The sequence below is a fragment of the Schistocerca americana genome, chromosome 3 (assembly GCF_021461395.2).
Source record: "Schistocerca americana isolate TAMUIC-IGC-003095 chromosome 3, iqSchAmer2.1, whole genome shotgun sequence".
Taxonomy (NCBI): domain Eukaryota; kingdom Metazoa; phylum Arthropoda; class Insecta; order Orthoptera; family Acrididae; genus Schistocerca; species Schistocerca americana.
The window spans coordinates 14,005,550-14,025,400 of NC_060121.1; positions in this window are offsets into that span (position 1 = coordinate 14,005,550).

Below are 19,851 nucleotides of genomic sequence, written 5' to 3' on the forward strand. Positions count from 1 at the left end.
TTTAGAACCACTCCTGTGACACTAGTTATAGATTCCGATGCCTCACTTTAGGTTTACTGTATGCCTCTGACCTTCTTTTGGACGATGAAACACAGAAATTGCATCGGAATTAAATACAAAAGGCACAATGCCGGTTTAAGTACAAGAAAACTGACTCTTCCTACTGTCTATGTTTTGAACCATTCCTGTGACACTAGTTATAGATTCCGATGCTTCACTTCAGGTTTACTGTATCCCTCTGACCTTCTTATTGACGATGAAACACTGAAGTTGCATCGGAATTAAATACAAAATGCACAATGCCGACTTAAGTAAAAGAAAACTGACTCTTCTTACTGTCTATGTTTTGAACCATTCCTGTGACGATAGTTATAGATTCCGATGCTTCACTTCAGGTTTACTGTATCCCTCTGACCTTCTTATTGACCATGAAACACAGAAATTCCATCGGAATATAATATTAATTGGCACAATACCGACTTAAGAACAAGAAAACTTATTCTTCTTACTGTCTATGTTTTGAACCATTCCTGTGACACTGGTTATACGTTCCGATGCTTCACTTCAGGTTTACTGTATCCCTCTGACCTTCCTATTGACAATGAAACATAGAAATTGCATCGGAGTTAAATAGAAAAGGCACAATGCCGACTAAAGTACAAGAAAGCTGACGTTTCTAACTGTCTATGTTTTGAACCATTCCTGTCACATTAGTTATAGATTCCGGTGCTTCACTTCAGGTTTACTGTATCCCTCTGACCTTCTTATTGTTGATGAAACACAGAAATTGCATCGGAACTAAATACAAAAGGCACAATGCCGACTTAAGTACAAGAAAACTGACTCTTCTTACAGTCTTTGTTTTGAACCATTCCTGTGACACTAGTTAAAGATTCCGATGCTTCACTTCAGGTTTACTGTATCCCTCTGACTTTCTTATTGACGACTAAACGAAGATATTGCATCGGAATTAAATTCAAATGGCACATTGCCGACTTAAGTACAAGATAACTGACCCTTCTTACTGTCTATGTTTTGAACCATTCATGTGACACTAGTTATAGATTCCGGTGCTTTACTCCAGGTTTACTGTATCCCTCTGACCTTCTTATTGACGATGAAACACAGAAATTGCTTCGGAATTAAATACAAACGGCACAATGCCGACCTAAGTACAAGAAAACTGATTCTTCTTACTGTCTATGTTTTGATCCATTCCTGTGACACTAGTTATAGATTCCGATCCATCACTTCAGGTGTACTGTATCCCTCTGACGTTCTAATTGACGATGAAACATAGAAATTGCATCGGAATTAAATAGAAAAGTAACAATGCCGACTTAAGTACAAGTAAACTGACTCTTCTTACTGTCTATGTTTTGAACCATTCCTGTGACACTAGTTATAGAATCCGATGCTACACATCAGGTTTACTGTATCCCTCTGACGTTCGTATTGTAGATGAAACACAGATATTGCATCGGAATTAAATACAAAAGGCACAAAGCCGACTTATGTACAAGAAAACTGACTCTTCTTACTGTCTATGCTTTGAACCATTCTTGTGGCACTAGTTATGGATTCCGATGCTTCACTGCAGGTTTACTGTATCCCTCTGACCTTCTTATTGACGATGAAACACGGAAATTGCATCGGAATTAAATACAAAAGGCTCAATGCCGTCTTAAGTACATGAAAACTGACTCTTCTTACTGTCTATGTTTTGAACAATTCCTGTGACACTAATTATAGGTTCCGATGCTTCACATCAGGTTTACTGTATCCCTCTGACCTTCTTATTGACGAAGGAACACAGAATTTGCATCGAAATTAAATACAAAAGATACAATGCCGAGATAAGTACAAGAAAACTAACTCTTCTTACTGTGTATGTTTTGAACCATTCATGTGACACTCGTTATAGTTTCCGATGCTTTACTTCAGGTTTACTGTATCCCTCTGACATTCTTATTGACGATAAAACTCAGAAATAGCAACGGAATTAAATACAAAAGGCACGATGCAGACGTAAGTACAAGATAACTGACTCTTCTTACTGTCTGTGTTTTTCCCCATTCCTGTGACACTAATTATAGATTCCGATGCTTCACTTCAGGTTCAGTATATCCCTCTGACCATCTTATTGACGATGAAACACTTTAGTTGCATCGGATTAAATACAAATGGCACAATGCCGTCTTAAGTACAAGAAAATTGAATCTTCTTACTGTCAGTGTTTAGAACCACTCCTGTGACACTAGTTATAGATTCCGATGCCACACTTTAGGTTTACTGTATGCCTCTGACTTTCTTTTTGACGATGAAACACAGAAATTGCATCGGAATTAAATACAAAAGGCACAATGCCGACTTAAGTACAAGAAAACTGACTCTTCTTACTGTCTGTGTTTTGAACCATTCCTGTGACACTAGTTATAGATTCCGATGCTTCACTTCAGGTTTACTGTATCCCTCTGACCTTCTTATTGACGATGAAACACAGAATTTGCATCGGAATTAAATACAAAAGATACAATGCCGAGATAAGTACAAGAAAACTAACTCTTCTTACTGTGTATGTTTTGAACCATTCATGTGACACTCGTTATAGTTTCCGATGCTTTACTTCAGGTTTACTGTATCCCTATGACATTCTTATTGACGATAAAACTCAGAAATAGCAACGGAATTAAATACAAAAGGCACGATGCAGACGTAAGTACAAGATAACTGACTCTTCTTACTGTCTGTGTTTTTCCCCATTCCTGTGACACTAATTATAGATTCCGATGCTTCACTTCAGGTTCAGTATATCCCTCTGACCATCTTATTGACGATGAAACACTGAAGTTGCATCGGAATTAAATACAAAATGCACAATGCCGACATAAGTAAAAGAAAACTGACTCTTCTTACTGTCTATGTTTTGAACCATTCCTGTGACACTAGTTATAGATTCCGATGCTTCACTTCAGGTTTACTGTATCTCTCTGACCTACTTATTGACCATGAAACACAGAAATTCCATCGGAGTATAATATAAATTGGCACAATGCGGACTTAAGAACAAGAAAACTGATTCTTCTTACTGTCTATGTTTTGAACCATTCCTGTGACACTGGTTATACATTCCGATGCTTCACTTCAGGTTTACTGTATCCCTCTGACCTTCTTATTGACAATGAAACATAGAAATTGCAACGGAATTAAATAGAAAAGGCACAATGCCGACTAAAGTACAAGAAAACTGACGTTTCTAACTGTCTATGTTTTGAACCATTCCTGTGACATTAGTTATAGATTCCGGTGCTTCAGTTCAGGTTTACTGTATCCCTCTGACCTTCTTATTGTTGATGAAACACAGAAATTGCATCGGAACTAAATACAAAAGGCACAATGCCGACTTAAGTACAAGAAAACTGACTCTTCTTACAGTCTTTGTTTTCAACCATTCCTGTGACACTAGTTAAAGATTCCGGTGATTCACTTCAGGTTTACTGTATCCCTCTGACCTTCTTATTGACGATTAAACCCAGATATTCCATCGGAATTAAATTCAAATGGCACAATGCCGACTTAAGTACAAGATAACTGACCCTTCTTACTGTCTACGTTTTGAACCATTCATGTGACACTAGTTATAGATTCCGGTGCTTTACTCCAGGTTTACTGCATCCCTCTGACCTTCTTATTGACGATGAAACACAGAAATTGCTTCGGAATTAAATACAAATGGCACAATGCCGACTTAAGTACAAGAAAACTGACTCCTCTTACTGTCTATGTTTTGATCCATTCCTGTGACACTAGTTATAGATTCCGATCCATCACTTCAGGTTTACTGTATCCCTCTGACCTTCGTATTGAAGATGAAACACACATATTGCATCGGAATTAAATCCTAAAGGCACAATGCCGACTTAAGTACAAGAATACTGACACTTCTTACTGTCTATGTTGTGAACCATTCCTGTGACACTAGTTATAGATTCATATGCTTCACTTCAGGTTTACAGTATCCCTCTGACCTTCTTATTGACGATGAAACACAGAAATTGCATCGGAATTAAATAGAAAAGGCACAATGCCGACTTAAGTACAAGTAAACTGACTATTCTTACTGTCTATGCTTTGAACCATTATTGTGACACTAGTTATAGATTCCGATGCTTCACTTCAGGTTTACTGTATCCCTCTTACCTTCTTATTGACGATGAAACACTGAAATTGCATCGGAATATAATACAAAAAGCACAATGCAGATTAAGACAAAGAAAACTGACTCTTCTTACTGTCTATGTTTTGAACCATTCTTGTGACACTAGTTACAGATTCCGATGCTTCACTTCAGGTTTACTGTATCCCTCTGGCCTTCTTATTGTCGATGAAACACAGAAATTGCATCGGAATTAAATACAAAGGGCGCAATGCCGACTTAAGTACAAGTAAACTGACTCTTCTTACTGTCTATGATTTGAACCATTCCTGAGACACTAGTTATAGATTCCGTTGCTCCACATTAGGTTTACTGTGTCCCTCAGACCTTCTTATTGACGATGAAACACAGAAATTGCATCGGAATTAAATACAAAAGGCACAATGCCGACTTAAGTACAAGAATACTGACCCTTCATACTGTCAATGTTTTGAACCATACCTGTGCCACTAGTTATAGATTCCGATGCTTGACTTCAGGTTTACTGTCTACCTCTCACCTTCTTATTGACGACGAAACACAGATATTGCATCGGAATTAAATGCAAATGGCACAATGCCGTCTTAAGTACAAGAAAACTGACTCTTCTTACTGTCTGTGTTTAGAACCATTCCTGTGACACTAGTTATAGATTCCGATGCCTCACTTCAGGTGTACTGTATTCCTCTGACCTTCTTGTTGACGATGAAACACAGAAATTGCATCGGAATTAAATACAAAAGGCACAATGCCGACTTAAGTACAAGAAAACTGACTCTTCTTACTGTCTATCGTTTGAACCATTCCTGTGACACTAGTTATAGATTCCGATGCTTCACTTAAGGTTTACTGCATCCCTCTGACCTTCTTATTGACGATGAAACACAGAATTTGCATCGGAATTAAATACAAAAGCTACAATGCCGACTTAAGTACAAGAAAACTATCTCTTCTTACTGTGTATGTTTTGAACCATTCATGTGACACTCGTTATAGATTCCGATGCTTTACGTTAGGTTTACTGTATCCCTCTGACATTCTTATTGACGAAAAAACACCGAAATAGCAACGGAATTAAATACAAAAGGCACAATGCCGACATAAGTACAAGATAACTGACTCTTCTTACTGTCTGTGTTTTTACCCATTCCTGTGACACTAGTTATAGATTCCAATGCTTCACTTCAGGTTCACCATAACCCTCTGACCTTCTAATTGACGATGAAACACTGAAATTGCATCGGAATTAAATACAAAATGCACAATGCCGACTTAAGTAAAAGAAAACTGACTCTTCTTACTGTCTATGTTTTGATCCATTCCTGTGACACTAGTTCTAGATTCCGATCCATCACTTCAGGTTTACTGTATCCCTCTGACTTTCTTATTGACGATGAAACATAGAAAGTGCATCGGAATTAAATAGAAAAGGAACAATGCCGACTTAAGTACAAGAAAACTGACTCTTCCTACTGTCTATGTTTTGAACCATTCCTGTGACACTAGTTATAGAATCCGATGCTTCACATCAGGTTTACTGTATCCCTCTGACGTTCTTATTGACGATGAATTACAGAAATTGCATCGGAATATAATACACAAAGCACAATGCAGACTTAGGACAAAGAAAACTGACTCTTCTTACTGTCTATGTTTTGAACCATTCCTGTGACACTAGTTATAGATTCCGATGCTTCACTTCAGGTTTACTGTATCCCTCTGGCCTTCTTATTGTCGATGAAACACAGAAATTGCATCGGAATAATATACAAAAGGCACAATGCTGACTTAAGTACAAGAAAACTGACTCTTCTTACTGTCTATGTTTGAACCATTCCTGTGACACTAGTTATAGATTCCGATGCTTCACTTCAGGTTTACTGTATCCCTCTGACACTCTTATTGACGATGAAACACAGAATTTGCATCGGAATTAAATACAAAAGGTACAATGCCGACTTAAGTACAAGAAAACTAACTCTTCTTACTGTGTATGTTTTGAATCATTCATGTGACACTCGTTATAGATTCCGATGCTTTACTTCAGGTTTACTGTATCCCTCTGACATTCGTATTGACGATAAAACACAGAAATAGCAACGGAATTAAATACAAAAGGCACAATGCCGACATAAGTACAAGATAACTGACTCTTCTTACTGTCTGTCTTTTTACCCATTCCTGTGACACTAGTTATAGATTCCAATGCTTCACTTAAGGTTCACTATATCCCTCTGACCTTCTTATTGACGATGAAACACTGAAATTGCATCGGAATTATATACAAAAGGCACAATGAGGACTTATGTACAAGAAAACTGACTCTTCTTACTGTCTATGTTTTGAACCATTCCTGTGACACTAGTTATAGATTCCGATGCTTCACTTCAGGTTTACTGTATCCCTCTGTCCTTCTTATTGACGATGAGACACTGAAATCGCATCGGAATTAAATACAAAATGCACAATGAAGACTTAAGTAAATGAAAGCTGACTCATCTTACTGTCTATGATTTGAACCATTCCTGTGACACTAGTTATGGATTCAGATGCTTCACTTCAAGTTTACTGTATGCCTCTGACCTTCATATTGACGATGAAACACAGAAATTGCATCGGAATTAAATAGAGAAGGAACAATGCCGACTTAAGTACAAGAAAACTGACTCTTCTTACTGTCTATGATTTGAACCATTGCTGTGACACTAGTTATAGAATCCGATGCTACACATCAGGTTTACTGTATCCCTCTGACCTTCGTATTGAAGATGAAACACACATATTGCATCGGAATTAAATACTAAAGTCACAATGCCGACTTAAGTACAAGAATACTGACACTTCTTACTGTCTAGGTTTTGAACCATTCCTGTGACACTAGTTATAGATTCCGATGCTTCACTTCAGGTTTACTGTATCCCTCTGACCTTCTTATTGACTATGAAATATAGAAATTGCATCGGAATTAAATAGAAAAGGCACAATGCCGACTAAAGTACAAGAAAACTGACGTTTCTAACTGTCTATGTTTAGAACCATTCCTGTGACATTAGTTATAGATTCCGGTGCTCCACTTCAGGTTTACTGTATCCCTCTGACCTTCTTATTGTTGATGAAACACAGAAATTGCATCGGAACTAAATACAAACGGCACAATGCCGACTTAAGTACAAGAAAACTGACTCTTGTTACAGTCTTTGTTTTGAACCATTCCTGTGACACTAGTTAAAGATTCCGATGCTTCACTTCAGGTTTACTGTATCCCTCTGACCTTCTTATTAACGATGAAACCCTGATATTGCATCGGAATTATATTCAAATGGCACAATGCCGACTTAAGTACAAGATAACTGACCCTTCTTACTGTCTATGTTTTGAACCATTCATGTGACACTAGTTATAGAATCCGATGCTACACATCAGGTTTACTGTATCCCTCTGACCTTCGTATTGAAGATGAAACACACATATTGCATCGGAATTAAATACTAAAGTCACAATGCCGACTTAAGTACAAGAATACTGACACTTCTTACTGTCTAGGTTTTGAACCATTCCTGTGACACTAGTTATAGATTCCGATGCTTCACTTCAGGTTTACTGTATCCCTCTGACCTTCTTATTGACTATGAAATATAGAAATTGCATCGGAATTAAATAGAAAAGGCACAATGCCGACTTAAGTACAAGAAAACTGACGTTTCTAACTGTCTATGTTTTGAACCATTCCTGTGACATTAGTTATAGATTCCGGTGCTCCACTTCAGGTTTACTGTATCCCTCTGACCTTCTTATTAACCATGAAACACAGAAATTCCATCGGAACATAATATAAATTGGCACAATGCCGACTTAAGAACAAGAAAACTGATTCTTCTTACTGTCTATGTTTTGAACCATTCCTGTGACACTGGTTATACATTCCGATGCTTCACTTCAGGTTTACTGTATCCCTCTGACCTTCTTATTGACGATGAAACCCAGATATTGCATCGGAATTAAATTCAAATGGCACAATGCCGACTTAAGTACAAGATAACTGACCCTTCTTACTGTCTATGTTTTGAACCATTCATGTGACACTAGTTATAGATTCCGGTGCATTACTCCAGGTCGACTGTATCCCTCTGACGTACTTATTGACGATGGAACACAGAAATTGCTTCGGAATTAAATACAAATGGCACAATGCCGACTTAAGTACAAGAAAACTGACTCTTCTTACTGTCTATGTTTTGATCCATTCCTGTGACACTAGTTCTAGATTCCGATCCATCACTTCAGGTTTACTGTATCCCTCTGACTTTCTTATTGACGATGAAACATAGAAATTGCATCGGAATTAAATAGAAAAGGAACAATGCCGACTTAAGTACAAGAAAACTGACTCTTCCTACTGTCTATGTTTTGAACCATTCCTGTGACACTAGTTATAGAATCCGATGCTTCACATCAGGTTTACTGTATCCCTCTGACCTTCTTATTGAAGATGAAATACACATATTGCATCGGAATTAAATCCTAAAGGCACAATGCCGACTTAAGTACAAGAATACTGACACTTCTTACTGTCTATCTTTTGAACCTACCTGTGACACTAGTTATAGATTCCGATGCTTCACTTCAGGTTTACTGTATCCCTCTGACCTTCTTATTGACGATCAAACACAGAAATTGCATCGGAATTAAATAGAAAAGGCACAATGCCGACTTAACTACAAGAAAACTGACTCTTCTTACTGTCTATGCTTTGAACCATTCTTGTGACGCTAGTTATAGATTCCGATGCTTCACTTCAGGTTTACTGTATCCCTCTGACCTTCTTATTGACGATGAAACACAGAAATTGCATCGGAATATAATACAAAATGCACAATGCAGACTTAGGACAAAGAAAACTGACTCTTCTTACTGTCTATGTTTTGAACCATTCCTGTGACACTAGTTATAGATTCCGATGCTTCACTTCAGGTTTACTGTATCCCTCTGGCCTTCTTATTGTCGATGAAACACAGAAATTGCATCGGAATAATATACAAAAGGCACAATGCCGACTTAAGTACAAGAAAACTGACTCTTCTTACTCTCTATGTTTGAACTATTCCTGTGACACTAGTTATAGATTCCGATGCTTCACTTCAGGTTTACTGTATCCCTCTGACACTCTTATTGACGATGAAACACAGAATTTGCATCGGAAATTAATACAAAAGGTACAATGCCGACTTAAGTACAAGAAAACTAACTCTTCTTACTGTGTATGTTTCGAATCATTCATGTGACACTCGTTATAGATTCCGATGCTTTACTTCAGGTTTACTGTATCCCTCTGACATTCTTATTGACGATAAAACTCAGAAATAGCAACGGAATTAAATACAAAAGGCACGATGCAGACGTAAGTACAAGAATACTGACACTTCTTACTGTCTAGGTTTTGAACCATTCCTGTGACACTAGTTATAGATTCCGATGCTTCACTTCAGGTTTACTGTATCCCTCTGACCTTCTTATTGACTATGAAATATAGAAATTGCATCGGAATTAAATAGAAAAGGCACAATGCCGACTAAAGTACAAGAAAACTGACGTTTCTAACTGTCTATGTTTTGAACCATTCCTGTGACATTAGTTATAGATTCCGGTGCTTCACTTCAGGTTTACTGTATCCCTCTGACCTTCTTATTGTTGATGAAACACAGAAATTGCATCGGAACTAAATACAAACGGCACAATGCCGACTTAAGTACAAGAAAACTGACTCTTGTTACAGTCTTTGTTTTGAACCATTCCTGTGACACTAGTTAAAGATTCCGATGCTTCACTTCAGGTTTACTGTATCCCTCTGACCTTCTTATTAACGATGAAACCCTGATATTGCATCGGAATTATATTCAAATGGCACAATGCCGACTTAAGTACAAGATAACTGACCCTTCTTACTGTCTATGTTTTGAACCATTCATGTGACACTAGTTATATAATCCGGTGCTTTACTCCAGGTTTACTGAATCCCTCTGACCTTCTTATTGACGATGAAACACAGAAATTGCTTCGGAATTAAATACAAATGGCACAATGCCGACTTAAGTACAAGAAAACTGACTCTTCTTACTGTCTATGGTTTGATCCATTCCTGTGACACTGGTTATAGATTCCGATCCATCACTTCAGGTTTACTGTATCCCTCTGACGTTCTTATTGACGATGAAACATAGAAATTGCATCGGAATTAAATAGAAAAGTAACAATGCCGACTTAAGTACAAGAAAACTGACTCTTCTTATTGTCTATGTTTTGAACCATTCCTGTGACACTAGTTATAGATTCCTATGCTTCACTTCAGGTTTACTGTATCCCTCTGACCTTCTTATTAACCATGAAACACAGAAATTCCATCGGAACATAATATAAATTGGCACAATGCCGACTTAAGAACAAGAAAACTGATTCTTCTTACTGTCTATGTTTTCAACCATTCCTGTGACACTGGTTATACATTCCGATGCTTCACTTCAGGTTTACTGTATCCCTCTGACCTTCTTATTGACGATGAAACCCAGATATTGCATCGGAATTAAATTCAAATGGCACAATGCCGACTTAAGTACAAGATAACTGACCCTTCTTACTGTCTATGTTTTGAACCATTCATGTGACACTAGTTATAGATTCCGGTGCATTACTCCAGGTCGACTGTATCCCTCTGACGTACTTATTGACGATGGAACACAGAAATTGCTTCGGAATTAAATACAAATGGCACAATGCCGACTTAAGTACAAGAAAACTGACTCTTCTTACTGTCTATGTTTTGATCCATTCCTGTGACACTAGTTCTAGATTCCGATCCATCACTTCAGGTTTACTGTATCCCTCTGACTTTCTTATTGACGATGAAACATAGAAATTGCATCGGAATTAAATAGAAAAGGAACAATGCCGACTTAAGTACAAGAAAACTGACTCTTCCTACTGTCTATGTTTTGAACCATTCCTGTGACACTAGTTATAGAATCCGATGCTTCACATCAGGTTTACTGTATCCCTCTGACCTTCTTATTGAAGATGAAATACACATATTGCATCGGAATTAAATCCTAAAGGCACAATGCCGACTTAAGTACAAGAATACTGACACTTCTTACTGTCTATCTTTTGAACCTACCTGTGACACTAGTTATAGATACGGATGCTTCACTTCAGGTTTACTGTATCCCTCTGACCTTCTTATTGACGATGAAACACAGAAATTGCATCGCAATTAAATAGAAAAGGCACAATGCCGACTTAACTACAAGAAAACTGACTCTTCTTACTGTCTATGCTTTGAACCATTCTTGTGACGCTAGTTATAGATTCCGATGCTTCACTTCAGGTTTACTGTATCCCTCTGACCTTCTTATTGACGATGAAACACAGAAATTGCATCGGAATATAATACAAAATGCTCAATGCAGACTTAGGACAAAGAAAACTGACTCTTCTTACTGTCTATGTTTTGAACCATTCCTGTGACACTAGTTATAGATTCCGATGCTTCACTTCAGGTTTACTGTATCCCTCTGGCCTTCTTATTGTCGATGAAACACAGAAATTGCATCGGAATAATATACAAAAGGCACAATGCCGACTTAAGTACAAGAAAACTGACTCTTCTTACTCTCTATGTTTGAACCATTCCTGTGACACTAGTTATAGATTCCGATGCTTCACTTCAGGTTTACTGTATCCCTCTGACACTCTTATTGACGATGAAACACAGAATTTGCATCGGAAATTAACACAAAATCTACAATGCCGACTTAAGTACAAGAAAACTAACTCTTCTTACTGTGTATGTTTTGAATCATTCATGTGACACTCGTTATCGATTCCGATGCTTTACTTCAGGTTTACTGTATCCCTCTGACATTCGTATTGACGATAAAACACAGAAATAGCAACGGAATTAAATACAAAAGGCACAATGCCGAAATAAGTACAAGATAACTGACTCTTCTTACTGTCTGTGTTTTTACCCATTCCTGTGACACTAGTTATAAATTCCAATGCTTCACTTAAGGTTCACTATATCCCTCTGACCTTCTTATTGACGATGAAACACTGAAATTGCATCGGAATTATATACAAAAGGCACAATGAGGACTTATGTACAAGAAAACTGACTCTTCTTACTGTCAATGTTTTGAACCATTCCTGTGACACTAGTTATAGATTCCGATGCTTCACTTCAGGTTTACTGTATCCCTCTGACCTTCTTATTGACGATGAGACACTGAAATTGCATCGGAATTAAATACAAAATGCACAATGAAGACTTAAGTAAATGAAAACTGACTCATCTTACTGTCTATGATTTGAACCATTCCTGTGACACTAGTTATGGATTCCGATGCTTCACTTCAAGTTTACTGTATGCCTCTGATCTTCATATTGACGATGAAACACAGAAATTGCATCGGAATTGAATAGAAAAGGAGCAATGCCGACTTAAGTACAAGAAAACTGACTCTTCTTACTGTCTATGATTTGAACCATTGCTGTGACACTAGTTATAGAATCCGATGCTACACATCAGGTTTACTGTATCCCTCTGACCTTCGTATTGAAGATGAAACACACATATTGCATCGGAATTAAATACTAAAGTCACAATGCCGACTTAAGTACAAGAATACTGACACTTCTTACTGTCTAGGTTTTGAACCATTCCTGTGACACTAGTTATAGATTCCGATGCTTCACTTCAGGTTTACTGTATCACTCTGACCTTCTTATTGACTATGAAACATAGAAATTGCATCGGAATTAAATAGAAAAGGCACAATGCCGACTAAAGTACTAGAAAACTGACGTTTCTAACTGTCTATGTTTTGAACCATTCCTGTGACATTAGTTATAGATTCCGGTGCTTCACTTCAGGTTTACTGTATCCCTCTGACCTTCTTATTGTTGATGAAACACAGAAATTGCATCGGAACTAAATACAAAAGGCACAATGCCGACTTAAGTACAAGAAAACTGACTCTTGTTACAGTCTTTGTTTTGAACCATTCCTGTGACACTAGTTAAAGGTTCCGATGCTTCACTTCAGGTTTACTGTATCCCTCTGACCTTCTTATTGACTATGAAATATAGAAATTGCATCGGAATTAAATAGAAAAGGCACAATGCCGACTAAAGTACAAGAAAACTGACGTTTCTAACTGTCTATGTTTTGAACCATTCCTGTGACATTAGTTATAGATTCCGGTGCTCCACTTCAGGTTTACTGTATCCCTCTGACCTTCTTATTGTTGATGAAACACAGAAATTGCATCGGAACTAAATACAAACGGCACAATGCCGACTTAAGTACAAGAAAACTGACTCTTGTTACAGTCTTTGTTTTGAACCATTCCTGTGACACTAGTTAAAGATTCCGATGCTTCACTTCAGGTTTACTGTATCCCTCTGACCTTCTTATTAACGATGAAACCCTGATATTGCATCGGAATTATATTCAAATGGCACAATGCCGACTTAAGTACAAGATAACTGACCCTTCTTACTGTCTATGTTTTGAACCATTCATGTGACACTAGTTATAGAATCCGATGCTACACATCAGGTTTACTGTATCCCTCTGACCTTCGTATTGAAGATGAAACACACATATTGCATCGGAATTAAATACTAAAGTCACAATGCCGACTTAAGTACAAGAATACTGACACTTCTTACTGTCTAGGTTTTGAACCATTCCTGTGACACTAGTTATAGATTCCGATGCTTCACTTCAGGTTTACTGTATCCCTCTGACCTTCTTATTGACTATGAAATATAGAAATTGCATCGGAATTAAATAGAAAAGGCACAATGCCGACTTAAGTACAAGAAAACTGACGTTTCTAACTGTCTATGTTTTGAACCATTCCTGTGACATTAGTTATAGATTCCGGTGCTCCACTTCAGGTTTACTGTATCCCTCTGACCTTCTTATTAACCATGAAACACAGAAATTCCATCGGAACATAATATAAATTGGCACAATGCCGACTTAAGAACAAGAAAACTGATTCTTCTTACTGTCTATGTTTTGAACCATTCCTGTGACACTGGTTATACATTCCGATGCTTCACTTCAGGTTTACTGTATCCCTCTGACCTTCTTATTGACGATGAAACCCAGATATTGCATCGGAATTAAATTCAAATGGCACAATGCCGACTTAAGTACAAGATAACTGACCCTTCTTACTGTCTATGTTTTGAACCATTCATGTGACACTAGTTATAGATTCCGGTGCATTACTCCAGGTCGACTGTATCCCTCTGACGTACTTATTGACGATGGAACACAGAAATTGCTTCGGAATTAAATACAAATGGCACAATGCCGACTTAAGTACAAGAAAACTGACTCTTCTTACTGTCTATGTTTTGATCCATTCCTGTGACACTAGTTCTAGATTCCGATCCATCACTTCAGGTTTACTGTATCCCTCTGACTTTCTTATTGACGATGAAACATAGAAATTGCATCGGAATTAAATAGAAAAGGAACAATGCCGACTTAAGTACAAGAAAACTGACTCTTCCTACTGTCTATGTTTTGAACCATTCCTGTGACACTAGTTATAGAATCCGATGCTTCACATCAGGTTTACTGTATCCCTCTGACCTTCTTATTGAAGATGAAATACACATATTGCATCGGAATTAAATCCTAAAGGCACAATGCCGACTTAAGTACAAGAATACTGACACTTCTTACTGTCTATCTTTTGAACCTACCTGTGACACTAGTTATAGATTCCGATGCTTCACTTCAGGTTTACTGTATCCCTCTGACCTTCTTATTGACGATCAAACACAGAAATTGCATCGGAATTAAATAGAAAAGGCACAATGCCGACTTAACTACAAGAAAACTGACTCTTCTTACTGTCTATGTTTTGAACCATTCCTGTGACACTAGTTATAGATTCCGATGCTTCACTTCAGGTTTACTGTATCCCTCTGGCCTTCTTATTGTCGATGAAACACAGAAATTGCATCGGAATAATATACAAAAGGCACAATGCCGACTTAAGTACAAGAAAACTGACTCTTCTTACTCTCTATGTTTGAACCATTCCTGTGACACTAGTTATAGATTCCGATGCTTCACTTCAGGTTTACTGTATCCCTCTGACACTCTTATTGACGATGAAACACAGAATTTGCATCGGAAATTAATACAAAAGGTACAATGCCGACTTAAGTACAAGAAAACTAACTCTTCTTACTGTGTATGTTTCGAATCATTCATGTGACACTCGTTATAGATTCCGATGCTTTACTTCAGGTTTACTGTATCCCTCTGACATTCTTATTGACGATAAAACTCAGAAATAGCAACGGAATTAAATACAAAAGGCACGATGCAGACGTAAGTACAAGAATACTGACACTTCTTACTGTCTAGGTTTTGAACCATTCCTGTGACACTAGTTATAGATTCCGATGCTTCACTTCAGGTTTACTGTATCCCTCTGACCTTCTTATTGACTATGAAATATAGAAATTGCATCGGAATTAAATAGAAAAGGCACAATGCCGACTAAAGTACAAGAAAACTGACGTTTCTAACTGTCTATGTTTTGAACCATTCCTGTGACATTAGTTATAGATTCCGGTGCTTCACTTCAGGTTTACTGTATCCCTCTGACCTTCTTATTGTTGATGAAACACAGAAATTGCATCGGAACTAAATACAAACGGCACAATGCCGACTTAAGTACAAGAAAACTGACTCTTGTTACAGTCTTTGTTTTGAACCATTCCTGTGACACTAGTTAAAGATTCCGATGCTTCACTTCAGGTTTACTGTATCCCTCTGACCTTCTTATTAACGATGAAACCCTGATATTGCATCGGAATTATATTCAAATGGCACAATGCCGACTTAAGTACAAGATAACTGACCCTTCTTACTGTCTATGTTTTGAACCATTCATGTGACACTAGTTATATAATCCGGTGCTTTACTCCAGGTTTACTGAATCCCTCTGACCTTCTTATTGACGATGAAACACAGAAATTGCTTCGGAATTAAATACAAATGGCACAATGCCGACTTAAGTACAAGAAAACTGACTCTTCTTACTGTCTATGGTTTGATCCATTCCTGTGACACTGGTTATAGATTCCGATCCATCACTTCAGGTTTACTGTATCCCTCTGACGTTCTTATTGACGATGAAACATAGAAATTGCATCGGAATTAAATAGAAAAGTAACAATGCCGACTTAAGTACAAGAAAACTGACTCTTCTTATTGTCTATGTTTTGAACCATTCCTGTGACACTAGTTATAGATTCCTATGCTTCACTTCAGGTTTACTGTATCCCTCTGACCTTCTTATTAACCATGAAACACAGAAATTCCATCGGAACATAATATAAATTGGCACAATGCCGACTTAAGAACAAGAAAACTGATTCTTCTTACTGTCTATGTTTTCAACCATTCCTGTGACACTGGTTATACATTCCGATGCTTCACTTCAGGTTTACTGTATCCCTCTGACCTTCTTATTGACGATGAAACCCAGATATTGCATCGGAATTAAATTCAAATGGCACAATGCCGACTTAAGTACAAGATAACTGACCCTTCTTACTGTCTATGTTTTGAACCATTCATGTGACACTAGTTATAGATTCCGGTGCATTACTCCAGGTCGACTGTATCCCTCTGACGTACTTATTGACGATGGAACACAGAAATTGCTTCGGAATTAAATACAAATGGCACAATGCCGACTTAAGTACAAGAAAACTGACTCTTCTTACTGTCTATGTTTTGATCCATTCCTGTGACACTAGTTCTAGATTCCGATCCATCACTTCAGGTTTACTGTATCCCTCTGACTTTCTTATTGACGATGAAACATAGAAATTGCATCGGAATTAAATAGAAAAGGAACAATGCCGACTTAAGTACAAGAAAACTGACTCTTCCTACTGTCTATGTTTTGAACCATTCCTGTGACACTAGTTATAGAATCCGATGCTTCACATCAGGTTTACTGTATCCCTCTGACCTTCTTATTGAAGATGAAATACACATATTGCATCGGAATTAAATCCTAAAGGCACAATGCCGATTTAAGTACAAGAATACTGACACTTCTTACTGTCTATCTTTTGAACCTACCTGTGACACTAGTTATAGATACGGATGCTTCACTTCAGGTTTACTGTATCCCTCTGACCTTCTTATTGACGATGAAACACAGAAATTGCATCGCAATTAAATAGAAAAGGCACAATGCCGACTTAACTACAAGAAAACTGACTCTTCTTACTGTCTATGCTTTGAACCATTCTTGTGACGCTAGTTATAGATTCCGATGCTTCACTTCAGGTTTACTGTATCCCTCTGACCTTCTTATTGACGATGAAACACAGAAATTGCATCGGAATATAATACAAAATGCACAATGCAGACTTAGGACAAAGAAAACTGACTCTTCTTACTGTCTATGTTTTGAACCATTCCTGTGACACTAGTTATAGATTCCGATGCTTCACTTCAGGTTTACTGTATCCCTCTGGCCTTCTTATTGTCGATGAAACACAGAAATTGCATCGGAATAATATACAAAAGGCACAATGCCGACTTAAGTACAAGAAAACTGACTCTTCTTACTCTCTATGTTTGAACCATTCCTGTGACACTAGTTATAGATTCCGATGCTTCACTTCAGGTTTACTGTATCCCTCTGACACTCTTATTGACGATGAAACACAGAATTTGCATCGGAAATTAATACAAAATCTACAATGCCGACTTAAGTACAAGAAAACTAACTCTTCTTACTGTGTATGTTTTGAATCATTCATGTGACACTCGTTATCGATTCCGATGCTTTACTTCAGGTTTACTGTATCCCTCTGACATTCGTATTGACGATAAAACACAGAAATAGCAACGGAATTAAATACAAAAGGCACAATGCCGAAATAAGTACAAGATAACTGACTCTTCTTACTGTCTGTGTTTTTACCCATTCCTGTGACACTAGTTATAAATTCCAATGCTTCACTTAAGGTTCACTATATCCCTCTGACCTTCTTATTGACGATGAAACACTGAAATTGCATCGGAATTATATACAAAAGGCACAATGAGGACTTATGTACAAGAAAACTGACTCTTCTTACTGTCAATGTTTTGAACCATTCCTGTGACACTAGTTATAGATTCCGATGCTTCACTTCAGGTTTACTGTATCCCTCTGACCTTCTTATTGACGATGAGACACTGAAATTGCATCGGAATTAAATACAAAATGCACAATGAAGACTTAAGTAAATGAAAACTGACTCATCTTACTGTCTATGATTTGAACCATTCCTGTGACACTAGTTATGGATTCCGATGCTTCACTTCAAGTTTACTGTATGCCTCTGATCTTCATATTGACGATGAAACACAGAAATTGCATCGGAATTGAATAGAAAAGGAGCAATGCCGACTTAAGTACAAGAAAACTGACTCTTCTTACTGTCTATGATTTGAACCATTGCTGTGACACTAGTTATAGAATCCGATGCTACACATCAGGTTTACTGTATCCCTCTGACCTTCGTATTGAAGATGAAACACACATATTGCATCGGAATTAAATACTAAAGTCACAATGCCGACTTAAGTACAAGAATACTGACACTTCTTACTGTCTAGGTTTTGAACCATTCCTGTGACACTAGTTATAGATTCCGATGCTTCACTTCAGGTTTACTGTATCACTCTGACCTTCTTATTGACTATGAAACATAGAAATTGCATCGGAATTAAATAGAAAAGGCACAATGCCGACTAAAGTACTAGAAAACTGACGTTTCTAACTGTCTATGTTTTGAACCATTCCTGTGACATTAGTTATAGATTCCGGTGCTTCACTTCAGGTTTACTGTATCCCTCTGACCTTCTTATTGTTGATGAAACACAGAAATTGCATCGGAACTAAATACAAAAGGCACAATGCCGACTTAAGTACAAGAAAACTGACTCTTGTTACAGTCTTTGTTTTGAACCATTCCTGTGACACTAGTTAAAGGTTCCGATGCTTCACTTCAGGTTTACTGTATCCCTCTGACCTTCTTATTGACGATGAAACCCTGATATTGCATCGGAATTAAATTCAAATGGCACAAGTGCGACTTAAGTACAAGATAACTGACCCTTCTTACTGTCTATGTTTTGAACCATTCATGTGACACTAGTTATATATTCCGGTGCTTTACTCCAGGTTTACTGAATCCCTCTGACCTTCTTATTGACGATGAAACACAGAAATTGCTTCGGAATTAAATACAAATGGCACAATGCCGATTTAAGTACAAGAAAACTGACTCTTCTTACTGTCTATGTTTTGATCCATTCCTGTGACACTAGTTATAGATTCCGATCCATCACTTCAGGTTTACTGTATCCCTCTGACGTTCTTATTGACGATGAAACATAGAAATTGCATCGGAATTAAATAGAAAAGTAACAATGCCGACACAAGTACAAGAAAACTGACTCTTCTTATTGTCTATGTTTTGAACCATTCCTGTGACACTAGTTATAGATTCCGATATTTCACTTCAGGTTTACTGTATCCCTCTGACCTTCT